The sequence below is a fragment of the Camellia sinensis genome, chromosome 9 (assembly GCF_055761805.1).
Source record: "Camellia sinensis isolate YWXY chromosome 9, ASM5576180v1, whole genome shotgun sequence".
In the NCBI taxonomy this organism is placed as follows: domain Eukaryota; kingdom Viridiplantae; phylum Streptophyta; class Magnoliopsida; order Ericales; family Theaceae; genus Camellia; species Camellia sinensis.
Window position 1 is genome coordinate 60,462,246 of NC_138969.1, and position 16,619 is coordinate 60,478,864.

At 39.4% G+C, this 16,619-nt stretch overlaps 1 pseudogene; it reads left to right on the forward strand.

Annotated features, from left to right (window-relative positions):
• Window positions 1-9,418: 9,418 nt before the first annotated feature.
• Window positions 9,419-16,344, forward strand: LOC145799462 (beta-amyrin 28-monooxygenase-like; annotated as a pseudogene).
• Window positions 16,345-16,619: the final 275 nt, after the last annotated feature.

Genomic DNA, 16,619 nt, shown 5'->3' on the forward strand with positions numbered 1-16,619 from the left:
TCTTACCCATCCAACAGAATGCTTTTATTATTTAAGGGGAGATAGACTAATGATGCAACAAATCAACCAACACAATGGGAAGTGTAGATCGCCACATCAGGAAATTGGCAAAACAAGCCCTCACGCGGAAGCAGCAGCGTCATCACCCTTGTAGTCAACAATTCAAGAAGCTCGGAGATTAGCTTATCTCCTTAGTCATTAATCAGGGAGGAATTCGATTCAAGATGCTATTATTAGAAAGACCAATGGCGACTCTAGACAGAACGAAGAATAACATATAAAGAGAAGATGATCTGAATGATTTAAAAACACGTTGCCAGCACTAGGATGTAATTTCCCACAACAATTTCGAGGACGAAATTTATTTAAGGGGGATAGGTTGTGAGGCCCCTGACTTTTTTGTAAACCTTATTAGGTCCCTAAATTTTGAATTATTATAATAAAGCCCTTAGTTCGTCGATTAATCGCAAATTAAGCCCTAGGACTGAAAATGCATCACGGGCGAATCCATACAAACCCTAATCGATCCTGGAAGCTTAGAAATCACTTCTAACACTCTAATATTAACTACTTAACTCTCAAATTTTAGATTAATAGCTCTAAACCTTAACTTTCAACTTTTACTGTCATCGTTCGGTTATTTACCTTTAAATTCAAAGCAAGATAATACAAACTGAATTATTTTGAAATAGATACTTTAATTGAACCCAAGCCCGCACATTTTATTAAATCACAAATTGACCCCAAACAAGTACTATTATATATTTATATATATACACTTTGACCCAAAAATCTTTTTTTTAATAATATATTTTACAATTTCCAAGATTTGTACAATTATATATATATATATATATATGTAACATGTCCATCAATTCACCATCACATGGCTAGCCGTCATACCCCCCCTAGACTATAATCATTGTACTTTAAAATCTCTTGAAATCTTGGAGCAATAATGACTTTGGTACCTATAAAGATTTGCTATATATATGTGTGAACTTCAAACTAGAAGATATTTACATTAGTCCTAGACCTAACTAGATCATAATTAAATATATCATTAAGGTTCTAATCCTCCTCATTTCATTACATTTAATGTGAAGCCCCGGAAAAAATGTATTTTCCTTAAAGCCCCTCAGTTTCTTAAACTATTTCGAATCTTGCCGGATAGCATTTTTAATTTTTATCGGAACAGGAATTACACTAGCCAGATTAGGTTCCCTAACCTAATTTAATTTAATTCTACATAAGTAAGGTTCCAATACATGAGTTTAATTCCAAGCCCTCACTTCTTTAATTAAATTCTAAATTTACCCAAAACTAGTACTTGTACCTTGTACCTTGGTATACCATCAATCTTGCAATATATATGTATATAGGTATGTATACACCTTGAGGAATGTGCCTAGGACATAAAATAATAAAGAAATTTCCCTTCACCCTTCCCTATGGCTAGCCTTCTTAGAAGAAAGTGAGAAGCCAATTTCCAAGAAACATCATCATGATATTCTAGGAAACCCAAACCTAGTGACCTAGACCTAGGGTGCAAGTTTCAAAACTAGTTCCCTTTTAACTAAGTGTTGCCTAAATCATTGACCAAGCCTCCCTAATCCCTTCCATTTCCTTAGAATCCAAACAAATCCTAACATTTCCATCCATTTCCAACTAAGGGACTTTTTAGACTTTTTGCCTCAAAGGTTTGTCTATAAATACCAACACATCCCCCTAGCTTGCAAACACACATAACACACTCATCCACACACATATTCTATTAGAGAGAGGGAGGAGAGCAAGAGAGAGAGAAGTCTAGAGAGGGAGAGGGAGGAAGAAGAGAGCCTTCTTATGCAAACTTAGTAGGTAAGCCACAACACAACCTTCTCTTTCATTTTCCTTTTTCAAATACATGTTTCTAAGGGTTCTAATAATGTTTTCAGATCTGTTATTGCTAAGTTACTTTTGTTAAAAATGCTAAAAGTTGAGCATTTATTCCATCTCTCTTGTATTTTTCCCATTTTGGCACAAAACCATCTTCTTTTGTACCAATCTCTCAACTTTTCAAGAGCACTCTTTCAAACAAATTTTCTGAGTTAAACATGTGATAGTTAGCATATTTTCTTCACAAAAGAAATGAAACTTTCCCATGGTGGAACCCCCCTTTTTATAAATTTTCTTGTTTCGGACATTCTACCTTAAAACTTGTTTTTGCAGTCAACTTTCAAAAATTCCAGAACAATGTACAAAAATATTCTGAACCTATATTTTATGTCAAAATCTTCCTTAAGGAGTTATCTTTCAACTAAAATTGGTTTCATCGAAAAACATTGAGCGGTTAGCAAGAAAATCAAGTTTTCGTAACAGTCGACAGATTTGGGGAGATTCTGGACAGTGCTGAACTATTTTCTAAATAACTTAAAATCGGGAAAAGCAATCCCATTTCCGAAAAATGTTCTAGGAACTAGATCAAATTTTCTACGAACCATAGGAAAACCGAGTCCGGTGGATGAACCTAAGTAGTCCTTCCATATTAACCTTCATGTGATGTTAAATCTGGAAATTTGTTATGTTTGGATATTTTATACCCTTGTATTCATGAAAATATTTAATGGCTTATTATCATATCTTGGCATAATGTTGTATGGGTATGTTATGTTATTTATCTTCTTATCTTGAGGAGGCATGCTTATGTGAATTTTATTTTATCGTTTAGTTGAACTAACCTTGACTTAAAACACCTAATTCAACGGGAAACCTAATTGGGTGGGTATTGGGTTTTCGAACACTTGAGTAATGAAAAGATGAGAATTTGTGTTATATGGACTGTTGGGATGCGTTCCCTATTCGAAAGTTGAAGTCTTGCACAAGTGGTTTTCGAAACCCTTGAACGGAGCGGTTGTATTCGGACCCTAGGTAGTTTGGTGTGAGGAGGGATTCGGGCAAGGCCCTATTTTACCGTCTCTTTTGAGGCCCTGCGGTTGGCGCTACGCGGTATATAACCGTTGGTAGGCATCCGAGGTTAGTTCTGCAACAAAGCAGCAAAAGAGGGGGCATACCGAATAATCCGCGTCCGATTCTTGTGGTTGGGAGGACGAAATCTCTTTGGGGGATTTCTAGTTTACTAACATCTAACTTGTAACCATTTATTTACTTACTTACTTGAGTATCATGCTTTACTACTTGATGTTATAATTGTGATTGTATATTGGACTGGGAAAAAGGGGTGGGGTGTGTGTGTGTTTACTGGGCATTCAAAGCTCACGGCGTATCATGCCAGGTGACGAAGAGGAACTCAGAGCTGGAGACGTCGAACCTGAAACCTTTGAAGACTTTTGGCTATCCTAGAATATTAGAAGTTTCCTTTTGGATATTTTGTAAGACTCATTCAAAGTTTAAAACTTTCTTTTGGGATGTAATGTAATGGAACGAACTTTTGTAATAAAGGATATTCGTGGCTATATGTTCTATATATTTATATCGTTGCTTATGAGACCTTGTGTCAATACCTTTTAAGATCTGTCAAAAGCGTAGTGCGCTACCTAAGAAAGATGGACTTAGAAGGGAGGCTATTTTGACTCCTCCGGCGATCTGGGATCTTACTTGGCTATTGACCATAGGACTCATTAGTGACTCTCCCTTGTCTGCAACCAATAGCGTAGAATCGGGGCGTCACATTGACTCCTCTTGGAGCCCTTCTGCCCTTCCTCCTCCTCCTGCATCATGATTTCCATGTGGGCTGCAGCATCAACCATATGCCCATAATCCTGAATCATAGTTCCCCCAACTCTCAGCTTGAGGCCACGCCTCAACTTCTTCTCAAACTCAATACAACGACGTTCCTCAGACGCCACCAACTCAGGTGCAAACCTGGACAAACTAGTGAATGCAGCCTCAAATTCGGCCACTGAAGAACTCGCCTGCTTAAGCTGACAAAACTGGTCTCGCAGCTTCTCCCTGACTGCTGGAGATAAGAACTTCTCCTGGAAAGCATTCACAAAAGCCTCCCACGTACCTCCTATACGCCCCTTAGTAAACTTCCACCACTGACCTGCATCCCCCTTCCACTGGAAAGATGCCAAGGTCACTTTCAACCCCTCGTCTTCGATGCCAGGCATCTCAAACGTCTTCGTTGTCTGTTCGAGCCATTCATCTGCCTTAAGCGGCTCTTTAGGATCACCCACAAATTCATCCGGATTAGACCGGAAGAACTCCCTCTTCAGAAAGGAAGGTCCTGCATCAGCAGCAACAACCTGAGCTTGATTCTCAGCTCTGAGAATGCCTACTGACTCCCTGAATGCTCCTGCTATCTCTCGAGCTAAAGCGCCCATAGCCTGCTGGCCTACTGGCTCGGCCACATTAGCCTGGCCAATTCCCTCCTGAACTGCCGGAATCTCCTCTGGCACAGGCACCTCCTGCCTACCCGGCCTACCACGCCTACCGCGTCCTCGTCCTGACATCCTAATAAAGGAAACAGAGACATTAGCACATTAATAAATGTGTCGAAGCTAAACACTCGCGTCCTAATGCAATGGACAACAATAATACATTCCACGTAAGCACATAATCACATAAGCACCTACGAATTTCATTCCCGGATAATGATAGTCCCAATGCGTTACTATAGTTCCGGTTGGAAGCAGCAGTGATCAAGTGCCTTTCCAACAAGACTACTAGAAACTCAAGGGTCCAATCAACATCCTAGAAACTACATTCCATACCCACATAATCACATAAACATGTTATCACATAAGCATATAACATTACACTAAGTCTCTATCAAACGAGACGAACCCAATGTGATGCTAATCACGTCCCACGTACCCAAAGTATTCAAACCCGGTACGCTCTGATACCAAGTTGTAACGCCCTCAAAATTAACCCATTATATATATCATTGACATGTATTATTTAAAGAAGACAATTTATTAATTCATTCATCAGAGTATTACTAAATAAAGCATTACATGTAACATTGAATAAAATGCCTTACAGGCTTACATCTTTCCAAGCCAACACTTGGATACAAAAATATGAGTTCTAACTCAATACAAGAAAATCCCTAGGCTTGAATGTTTACATGTACTAATAAATAAAAACAATTAACTAAGGTAGTCTTCTTCAAACCAGAAGCCAAACCCTCCCAAGCTAAGTCCTTGGAGGTAGTTTATCACCTGAACCTAAAAATGATGTTCCCATAAAGGGTGAGCCACAGCCCAGTAGAAATATTCTAAACCACATATAAGCAATGAATAAAGCAATAGCATTCAACAGATGGTTAACCAAGATAATCAATTACGTCATTTTACAGCCTCAAGACACTATTGTCTAAGATACATTTTACTTTCCAACTTAATCAACATGGCTCAGAACCTGGCCGAACTTACAACAGTGAATTATATATATCATATTCACATTCTTCCAATATCAACAAACAAATGAGACTCAAGCTCAATTCAAAACACTTCATACTTCCAGATTGATACACATTTTAGTGTTGTATCAATAAAACACTTCTATATAAATAAGAACACATAAAAGTGATGCTAATGGAGTCCATCCCCTATCTCCTCCCAAACAAAAATTCGGTTTAGAGGTCCATCCCCTATCTTCCCCTAAACCGTGGAGTACATCCCCTATCTCCTCCCACACAAAACAATGTATGCAAATGCAATGCTCAATCAATACACGTATTTTCTGTATCAATGCAATAGTCAAAATTAATGACTTAACCAATGTGATCAGTTTCAGTTATTCCTAATCCACATGCAATGTCTACAACAATCACGACTATCCTCCACCGATAGCCCAAAACAGTTATTTCTAAACTGAAAATAACTATGTCAACAATTCAATAGACAAATAATTCAAATTACCCAACTACGCCATTTAATCAACGAATTCCCCAATTCCATGAATTAAACCATCTTTTCCCAACTCCATGAATTAATTATACAAATTAATTTAATAATACAACTAGGGTTTTTCCCAGAATTTACCAAAGTATCCCCAACATATCAAAATACCAAAACTTAGAACAAAACATATAAAATGGAGTAGGAAATCCCTACCTTAAAGAAAACAACCCAAATGGTGAAGACAGAGATGAGTGCCCAAATACCAAAGTGCTCCAAATCGCCAAATGTTCAGATTAAATGGAAGCCCTCGACTCACACTATCTTTTTAATGAAGGATCTAGGGTAGAAACACTCCCTAAGTGGATCAAATCTAAGAGAGAAGGTGAGTAGGGAGAGAGAGAAGTCGGACCTAGGGTTTGGAATCAAAAAGAAGATGAAAAGGACTGATCAAAACCCGCTGCTATGTATATAAACTGGACAGGCTCGCTCGAGCGAAGCCTTTGTCGCTCGAGCGACCAGACACAGAAAAGCTATGCTCGAGCCAAGGAAACCTTGCTCGAGCCAACAACCCAAAAGCTCGCTCGAGCGAAAGAAAACTCGATCGAGCGAAGAACTCAAATCCTCAGGTCTGTAATCAGACTCACGCTCGAGCGAAGGAACCATCGCTCGAGCGAAGAACAAACTAACTCGCTCGAGCGAAGAAAATCTCGCTCAAGCCAAGAATGCAGAGCTACAGGTCAATACTGGATGCCATCTCTCGCTCGAGCGACCAACTCCTCGCTCGAGCGAAGAACCAAAATCCTGGACAGCAACACTTGGTTTCTAATCCCAACCAACCTGAAACAAACCTGCCCAACATATCCTATAATTCCAAATGAGAAAATAAAGGACAACAACAACAATTATACAATGACAGAATCTACGGAACCTGAGTCCGGATACAATAATCAAATGAGAAAAGACCGGGGTCGCTATACCAATGCCAATCCAAAAAAAAAAAAATATTTGGCCATCTGCTCTCTATTGGAATGTGATTGACTACTAATACCTCAGGAGTGCAAAAATGAATCGTTGCTTGAGTTGTAAGGGGTGGCCAAGGACAAAGAAGAGATTATGGTTCATTTGATGTGAGCTTATGTTGGGGAACCTGAAGGGTCCACCTGTGCAATAACTATGCCCAACACATTGTTTAGAACTTATACTGCTCTAGATGACAACAACTAGATACTTGTCTGGAATCTGTATTCCACCAATCTCACAGTCATTCTATCAGCAACCATCCTTTATTAAGTTAAAAAAAGAAATTTCTTGTAGCTCTACTATCAAAAAGCACTTTCTCTTGATTTAGTAAAGTAGTACAAGTGATGCCCCATTTTAGGAGGAGAAACTATGGACTCTCAAAAAAGGTTAGAAAAAATGCACAAAGTCTAAATCTATGTTTATATATTTGGATGCTTTTCACGCAAAAAAAGACAAAATGGGATTGGATTTCCACTCATAAGGAAGGATACATATCTTTGACAGGGTTGTATTTTTGGTTGAAAGTGTTCAAATTCTATAAAGGACGAGCTGTTCAACTTTGAAAACTTAGCTAAGGTCAAGGCCAACAGTATTCTATTGTACAACCACTTAATCTTAATAGTACAACAACTATTGTCATAGTACTGAAGTACCAAGGAAATCTTCAGTTCCCCTTGTTAGCATTGCATTCATAACAAAGTAAACTAAGCCTAACTAACCATGACATACTCGATGCAACCAACAAGCTCATACCTAGTGAAAAAGGAATAGGTTCATTCCTGTCAATAGCAAGAGCCCTCAAGTCTGCTTTAGGTCTAGTTTGATTTTCATGCTAGTTCTTACTCCAGCATGAAAGTTCCATTTTAGGGAAGGATGGCATACCGTAATACTTTTTGTTTTAACTTGTATGTGGTGCATCTGTTCAATATAAATTAAGACCCTTTCCTCTGACTGGTTACTCCTCTAGGGCTTAGCTCAACCATCATTCACCTTTTACTCTCTCTCCACATGTTCTCTTTTCATCATCTCTTCTTTTCAACAGTTTTTCTCTCTCCCCCCATCATTTGTCTTTCTCCCTTCTACTCAAACAACAACTAAGAAAGGTTTTTTAAAACTTCAAAACCCAGATGAAGTTTCTACTTTGGACCAACAATATAGAATGAAAACTCAGTTATAATCACTCACTGTTAGGGAATGGAGAATTGACTTATAAAACGACCAAGTAAAGATCTTAGGACTCACTATTTTTTTTTCTTGACAAAATGTCCCAAGGACTTCACATTTTCAAGGGAAAAAAGCCTATTTCTCAGCCTATGACCTAAACAAGCCTTACTAAATTTCAAAGACTCCAAAAACAGAAACCAGAAATAAGCTTCAATTGCTTAAGGACATATTAAGCACCCCAAAAAATTTTTGAAAAACCAATTTTTTATTCAAAAATCTTCAAGAGCAAGATGAACAACATCATTTTATCATCAATTCCTATATTATCAAAATTATCGGTGTAAAAAAGGGTGAGAGAGAGATATGGCGGGGAGAGAGAAAGTAATGAGAGGTGGAAAAGGTGATGATGTGAAATGAAGAGATGTTGCGAGGGAAAAAATTTCAAATGACCATAATTGTCATCTCGTCTCGTCGCACAATAAAAAGATAATGTGTCGTTATTTATCAAAAAAAAAAAAAAAAAGATAATGTGTTGTTATTGTCATTTGCCACCAATGCTTTTCCTTTTCTTCTTCTTCTTCTTCTTCTTCTTCTTTTTTGCAAAACTTTAAAATACCTCAACAAAAGATAAGTCACCAGGAAAAAAATGCCTGATGACAGGGTGATAAATGGCATTTTAACTATGGCTCTTGTTTTAATGTACATAACAAATTGTAGTGTACAAATAGTTTTATAATTAAGTTTGGACCTTTGTTGCTGCTCATTGGAAATAGAGCCCCTTTTGGAAGGAAGTGCTTTAGTCACTATGGAAATGTCCAAGCAACTCCTTTGTAGTTTATATGTCCATCGAATATTGACAACAACATCTATTCATATCAACATCATTAACTACGGAAAACATTGCAGGTCCTTTTTAAAAGGCAATGCTTTAATCACTATGGAAATGTCCAAGCAACTCCATCATATAGCTTATATGCCTAACAAATATTGACAACATCTATTCATATCAACATCAACTAAAGAAAACAAAAAGAAAATGACAAGCAAGATTGTAACTACAAAGACAAGAAGTATCTACAAAAAGAAAATGACATAGCAATATTGTAACTACAAAGACAACAAGGGCCAATCTCCCTCTCTCTCTCTCTTGCCCTCTCTCTCTCTCTCCCTCTCTCTCTCTCTACAAAAAGAAAATGACAAAGCAAGGTTGTAACTACAAAGACAACAAGGGCCAATCTCTCTCATTTGTTTAGGTAAAAGAAGGTTTGTTCTTATTACCTCAAAATTGCCCATATATTCTTCCACCACCTCAAAGTTTCAAAACCAAAACCAATATACCACTCTATCTCTCTCTCTCTCTCTCCCCCCCCCCCTTTTGAGCCATGGAATTTGTTAACTATCTGAGTTTGCTACTTTTACTTATTCCTATCTTCCTCTTCCTAACCAAGAAAACTTCCAACAAGCTCCCACCAGGTTCCAAGGGATTATCCATCATAAGCCATAGCCTCAGCCTTCTACATGCAATGCGAGCAAACAAGGGTGAGGCATGGTTCCATGAAAGAATAAGAAAATATAGTCCCAATTCCAAACTCAGCCTCTCTAGAACTCCTACAAATTTTCTCCATGGACATGCTGTAAACAAATTTATATACACGCGTGACAGCAAGAGGTTTTCCAACCAGCATCAATGAGGAGAGTCTGTGGTGAGAAAAATATACTGGAGTTGAGTGGCGAAAATCACAAGTGAATAAGGGGAGCACTTGTATCCTTTCTGAAGCCTGAAGCATTAAAGCAGTATGTTGGGACAATGGATGAAGTTAGAAAGCACATGGAGATGCATTGGTACGGCAAAAATGAGGTCAAGGTATGTTGCAACTATTGATGTAAATTTCAGAACTCTAGATTTAAATCCATAGTAACTAGTCAATAAAATTATAATGAAATGAAGTTCATTCTTTCTTTGCAAAAGCAAATCATGACGTCATGAGTGGAACAAGAGACGCACATGAGGTTTCTGTTTGGCTAGTAGCTATTTGAGAATCTATAAAACCAACCACATATACACATGGAGAAATGACAATTTCCATTGGACCTTAGACATGTTAACCTATTAATTTTTCCTCCTTGCATTAATAGTATGAAACAATTTGTTGATAATATAGGTGATGCGTTTGATGAAGACCCTCACATTCAACATTATTTGTTCACTCATATTTAGAATAGAACGAGGAGCAAGAAGAGATGCACTAAGAGGTTTGTTTCAAAACATAATTGAAGAAAATGCTGTCAGTACTAGTAAATTTGCCTTTCACATGCTTCAACCATAGCTTCCAACCAAGGGCAAAAATGAAAACCATACTCATGGACCTTATAAGTGAGAAGAGGGTAGCCCTGGAAAAAAAATGGTGCTTCCCCTCATCAAGATCTCATCACTTGCTTGCTTGGTATCCACAATGAAGACAATTTAGCTCTACTATCTGATGAGGAGATTGCGGACAATGTGTTCATTATAATGATTGGAGGATATGACACATCCTCCATCCTCCTTACCTTCTTGATCAAGCTTTTAGCCAATTAACCATCCATTTATGCTGTTGTAGACGTCCCCGAACGCCCCGGGAGGAACGAGCTCCCGTTCTGCTCATTTTGGGGTCACTACAGCTTAGGACTCTCAAATTTGTCACGGTTCTAAGTCTGAACAAAAGAGTCCAAATCCGGCAAATCGTTTTGAGAAAACTGATTTTTGAAAGAAGTGCCAAACATGGACTGCTTTGCCAGATACAGAGTCGCCACCTAAGTGTTTTTTAATGGGAAAATTAGGAAACCCTGACTCGGTGCCAAAGGCCACGTGTCCGTCATCCCCAAAGTTGCCTCGGCTCGGGAACTTGGGTACGATTGGGGAAGGTCACTTCGTGAGCACCCCCGCTCGCCCGATCAAAGATCGGCCTCTACTAACCGTGATATCTATTTTTGAAAACTTTGTGTGTTCTTATTCCGGTTATTAGCCTAGGTTACTATGTGATGCACACAGCATACAAGTATAGACTGGGTCGCCCGAATTAGAACAAAACATTTCATGCTTGTTTATTTGAAAGATGGTTTGCTACTCGCAAGTAGGCTTAAAATGCAGATTTTGCCACCCGCAGGTGGGCTTGGAAAAGATGGTTTTGCCACTATCTAGTGGGCTTAAAACACACATTTGATGAATTGTTCCAATTCAAAAAACCCAACCTTCACCCACAGGCATTCAGGCAGTTATATCACATAAGCATATAGCCTCATGGTAAGCATGCTATCATGGCATTCACTCACACGCATGCAAGGATGCTAAAGCATAAAGACTCACCGAGTACTCCAAGCCAAAATAGAAGTTACATTAGAAATCATGCATGATCTTAAGTATACAGAAATGCCTAATGCAACACATGCAAAGATACAACTATAGCAGGCTCGGCTATTCTAAGATGGCATATGAAATGCTACAACTATCATGTATTCAATTTGGAATTGAAAGTACAATGCAGTTAGTATGATGCGCCGAGCCCGGTGCATGCAATACAGATGAATGATGCAAAGATGCTGTCATACTGTATGCTAATTGAAATATGCCCTAATCTAACCATCATAAGCGGATAAATAAAAGGGAGAAAGACGTGGGGTTGGAAGACATACAACACACACACGCACACTTATTACAGTTATGCCCTCGCCCAGAGGGTCCGAATAAATAATACAGTCCCGAATAAAAGAATATTACAGTCCAAATATTACAGTCCAAATAATATACAAAGCAATGTATTTTGCTGCAACATAGAGCAGGAAATGGGCATAGCAATGTATTTTCACAGATATATGCATGCCTCGATCCTCGTGCCACCAATCACGCATATCGATGCATGATGGCAGAGGAGTCGAATTGCACAACTCAATATAGAATGAATGCACGTATAAACACAACAAGAACCTAACTCCATCATGGATGATCCGGAGTGTCGGTGACTAGGGAATTGAGATACGTTCCGTCACTCGGAGTACGGAATGTACCTCGTTTCCCGTGCCCGGGCTAACTCTTATCCCGAACACGATGCAATATGCATGACATGCACGAAATGCGACTAAGATACAATTCTAACATACACAATGCTATGAAAATGAGATGCCTCGAAATGCATGTACACGGGCACGCAAACCGAGAAAATGACATGAAAATATGATATGGGCTTACACTAACATGAGAGAGCCTCAGCCACACTCACATAAGAGGCCGATAGATGAAAATGAAGTGCCTCGAAATGCGTGCACAAGGGCACGCAAACCGAGGCAATGGCATACGCAATGCAATGTGGCTAGAATGGCATATAGAATGCAACATGGACTTATACTAACATGAGAGAGCCTCAGCCACACTCACATAAGAGGCCGATAGGTGAAAATGGAGTGCCTCGAAATGCGTGCACACGGGCACGCAAACCAAGGCAATGGCATACACAATGCAATATGGCTAGAATGGCATATAGAATGCAACATGGACTTATACTAACATGAGAGAGCCTCAGCCACACTCACATAAGAGGCCGATAGATGAAAATGAAGTGCCTCGAAATGCGTGCACACGGGCACGCAAACCGAGACAATGGCATACGCAATGCAATTGCATGGAAAATGATATGCAAACATGTTAATGGATTTTCAGCAATGAAATGTGGGGGAAAACAGCCCCGAAATAGGGCGAAAACACACTCGATGCATGGAATCTCTCCCGAAATGCAAAATTAGGCACATAGAATGAACTACAGCTATACAAAGCATGCATAATTGGTACATGGAATGAAAATACAGAAGCAAGGCAGCCCCAAAATAAGCATTTTTACAATACAAATCATGGCCAAACAGAAAACATAAATAGGGCAACAATGGCATGCAAAAATGGCCCTAAACATGAGATTATGAAGCAACTCACAGCTGCTAACTCCAAATAGGTTAGGGCCCTTCAACAACATTGAATAGGGGCCAAAAATAAGCCACTTTACAGAACTGTAAAAACCCTAAAAACAAACATAGATATGGCTAAGCTCTTATGCAAGAAAAAGGGCCAAAAGGTGGCCAAAGAGGCAAGTGGTATATGCAAAGCCCAAACTGAAAAATTCCCTTCTACAACATTGAAGAGGGACCAAAAATATGACTATTTACAGAACTGTAAAAACCCCAAAACAGTATACAAACATGTTAGAAATGCAATGCAAAATGAGGCTCAAAAGTGGCTTATAACACAAAGTATACAAAATATTCATCAAACAGCCAAAGGCCCTTAATGAAACATGAATAATGGGCCAAAATAATACTATTTTTAGTTCTGTAAAATGACCAAAAACCGAAGCATAATAGGCTGCCAAAGCATGCAAGAAAGGGGGACCAAGGAGGGATATTGAAGCAAGTGCAAGATGGGGGGCTCAAACAGGGTTGAGCCCTTAAGAAAAAGTGAAAAAGAGCTCAAAATAAGGCCACTTTCAGTTAGGGCCGGAGCTCAAAACAATAAGCATGTATGGCTAAGAAATGTTGCAAAATTAAGCTCAAAAGAGGGGAAATAGGACTTACCTTTGAAGACAAGTCTTGGATGCTTCTTGGCTTGAGTTTGCAGCACCCTTAGGCCTTGGAGAACACCTTCAAACTTCTGGAATGGAGGATAGAAGGGTGGGGGTTGGTGGTGTAGAAGAAATGGTGGTGTTGGACTTGGAGGTTTTCAAGGAAATGAGAGAGATGGAGTGGGATTTTTGTATGCAACCTTGAAGGTGATTTTTTTCTAACCTCTAATACAAGTGTTGGAGGCTGGTTATAAGGATCAAAAGGAGAGGGAGTATGGAAGGAAAGGGTGGGGGAAAAAGGACCAAGGCTTTCCCCCACAAACTATCCCCCGGATTGAGATCTTTTCTGGGGGAAACAGCTATACAGCTGTAAAGTGTGTAACTCAAGGAACATGGCCAGCCACCTTTTGGAGCTGCAGGTGGCCGACCGGCCACCCCCCCTAGCCGGCCGGCTAGGGGTCAAAAGGGTCAACTTCAATTAGTGGCCGGCCACCAACTTTTAGGATCCTCCCAAGTGTGTACACCACAAATATGTGGTTCAAAGTTCAAGAAAGTGGCCCAAGGATGTTCAACATTGGCTCAGAAGGAGGGGTTCAAAAGGGTCAAGCAACATTAGTGGCCGACCACCAACTTTTAGGGTCCTCCCATCTGTGTACATCACAAATATGTGGTTCAAAGTTCAAGAAAAAGGGCCCAGGTTGTTCAACATTAGCTCGGAAGTGAGAAAAATGGGCGTCGGAGGGCGCCGGAGGAGCAAAAAATGGTTGTTGAAACAATTGCTGGCCTCCCACCCTTTTGCGGCCTTCCTGGTGATAAAACAGAGGTACCTGCCAAAAATGAACAAAAACCGATGCAAAACGAATGCTCGGGGACCAAAACACGCAGTTCGGGGTCCCGAAAACGGGCTGTTAAGCACCGAAAGTGGCATTCAGCCACGAAGTGGGTTTCTCAGACCCCAGTGTCCCTCAAAAGGGAGCAGAAAGGAAGTATGCCAAAAATCAGAACAAACGGAGATGGTTAGGCGGTCCCGAACCGAGGCACACGGCCAACGGTCCCGAAAAACCGGAAACCGGACTCCGAAATGGGCAAAATGACCTGCGGCCACAAAATGTAGCCCACGGCCACTGAGAGATGGTCTACGGGACCTCTCCCTCGCCTCAGGAAAAGAAACAGAGAAAATTGAGCCTGGTTCGCAAACCGAGGTGAGGCACAAAAAAGGGTTCGGAAGTCCGGAGGCAGGGCTCACGGCCGCGACTCTGAAACTTCTGAACGAGCACATTATGCAACATCACCAAGCGCTCAATCGGTGACGTCTGAGTCTTAAGGTCGGTCAAAAATGGGGTGTCTACAGCTGTATGCCCCCAACTGGCTCCCTCATCATGATTCATGAGAAAGATTTAGAACTGAAAAGATAAAAGGATACTAGAAAATGGAACATACTAAAAAATTATCTGTTTTGAGATTGCAGAACAAGAGGAGATTGCTAAAAGCAAGACCCTTGGGGAGCTTCTCACATGGGATGATCTTAGCAAGATGAAATACATTTGGAAAGTAGCAATGGAGACTCTAAGGATAACCCCTCCTGGGTTCTGTTCCTTCAGAAGGGTCCTCAAAGATACAGAATTTGGAGGATATCCAATACCAAAAGGGTGGCAAGTATGTGTAAATATTGCTAATATTTCCATAATTGTAGATTAATTACCAGAACAAATGTGTGTAATGTAAATAAAATAAGAGCTAGAAGTAACACAAATTTCTAATAAACAGGTGGTATGGGCAGCAAGCATGACTCATATAGATGAGACGATTTTCCCAAATCCATCAAAGATCAATCCAACACGCTTTGAGCAGCAACCACCAGCCCCTTACTGCTTTGTGGCATTCGAGGAGGACCAAGAATGTGTCCTGGGTACGAGTTTGCCAGAATTGAAACACTAGTTTTACTTCGTGACCTAATTCAGATGTAAGCTTTCCTGCATTGACGATTCTTTCTGCAGAGATCCAATGCCAGTTTTCAATCAAGGGCTACCAATTCATATTAAACCAAAGAAATCTAATGGTGCGATTTAAGTTCACACAACTTTCATTGACCTTTGATGAAAAACAATATTTCCCCTATTGAATAAACCTAATGCATCGGTTTCGTGGAAACAATTCAGCTATAAAAGTAAAAAAATAAATTAAAAAAAATCACTTTCTACATTTTATTAACAAGATTTTGTTGCAGCAATTGTGCTGCAAGTCTTCTTCACAAGGTCAAGGGAATCACTCCTTGACAATTTGATTGATTTTCATTTCCAAGCACTGAAAAGGAATCAGTGGGAGCATTTATGTCACTATTACCATTTTGGTTCCTTATGAAGAAAATGGTGTATAATAAAAAATGCCAGTTATTTTGATGACCGTAGGCATAGCACCATTTCCAAAAAGTTCAAGTTAAGTCTAAATGCTATGTTGCCTTTAGTTCATTTTATCCCAGAGGAACTTTTATTGAACTTATGACATTCCACTTTATGAGTGGGGTTACGTGACACATCTATAGGTAATCTGTCTCACCTTAACTTCTCAATGGGTAAACATTTTTCTCCACAATGTTCAATTTGTCTAATCTGATTCATAATGAAATTTGGTCAAAACTTCATTTTTGCTTTCTGCCAAATATAAACTTTAAAATAAGAAATAAAGTTTGTTAAATAACAATTAAACTACCCACTCAATCAAACCAGAATCTAGAATTAGCCTACCAAGAAGTTAGTCGACATTTTTGTCAAGACTAGCATAATGCCTGATCCCTTTTTTCAATATTATGTGATATTGCAAAAGTACCATCTGAAGCTCATTCAAATCCCTGATTCCACAAGAATTTTTCCGGCACTAACATAATCAAATTTTATATCAATAAATTATCTAATATCATCTCATTCTAAGACAGGAACATATTAGACTCTGCTAACATTCAAGCTCATTACGATGGTGAAAAAACCTTAGCCTTAAAACTTCA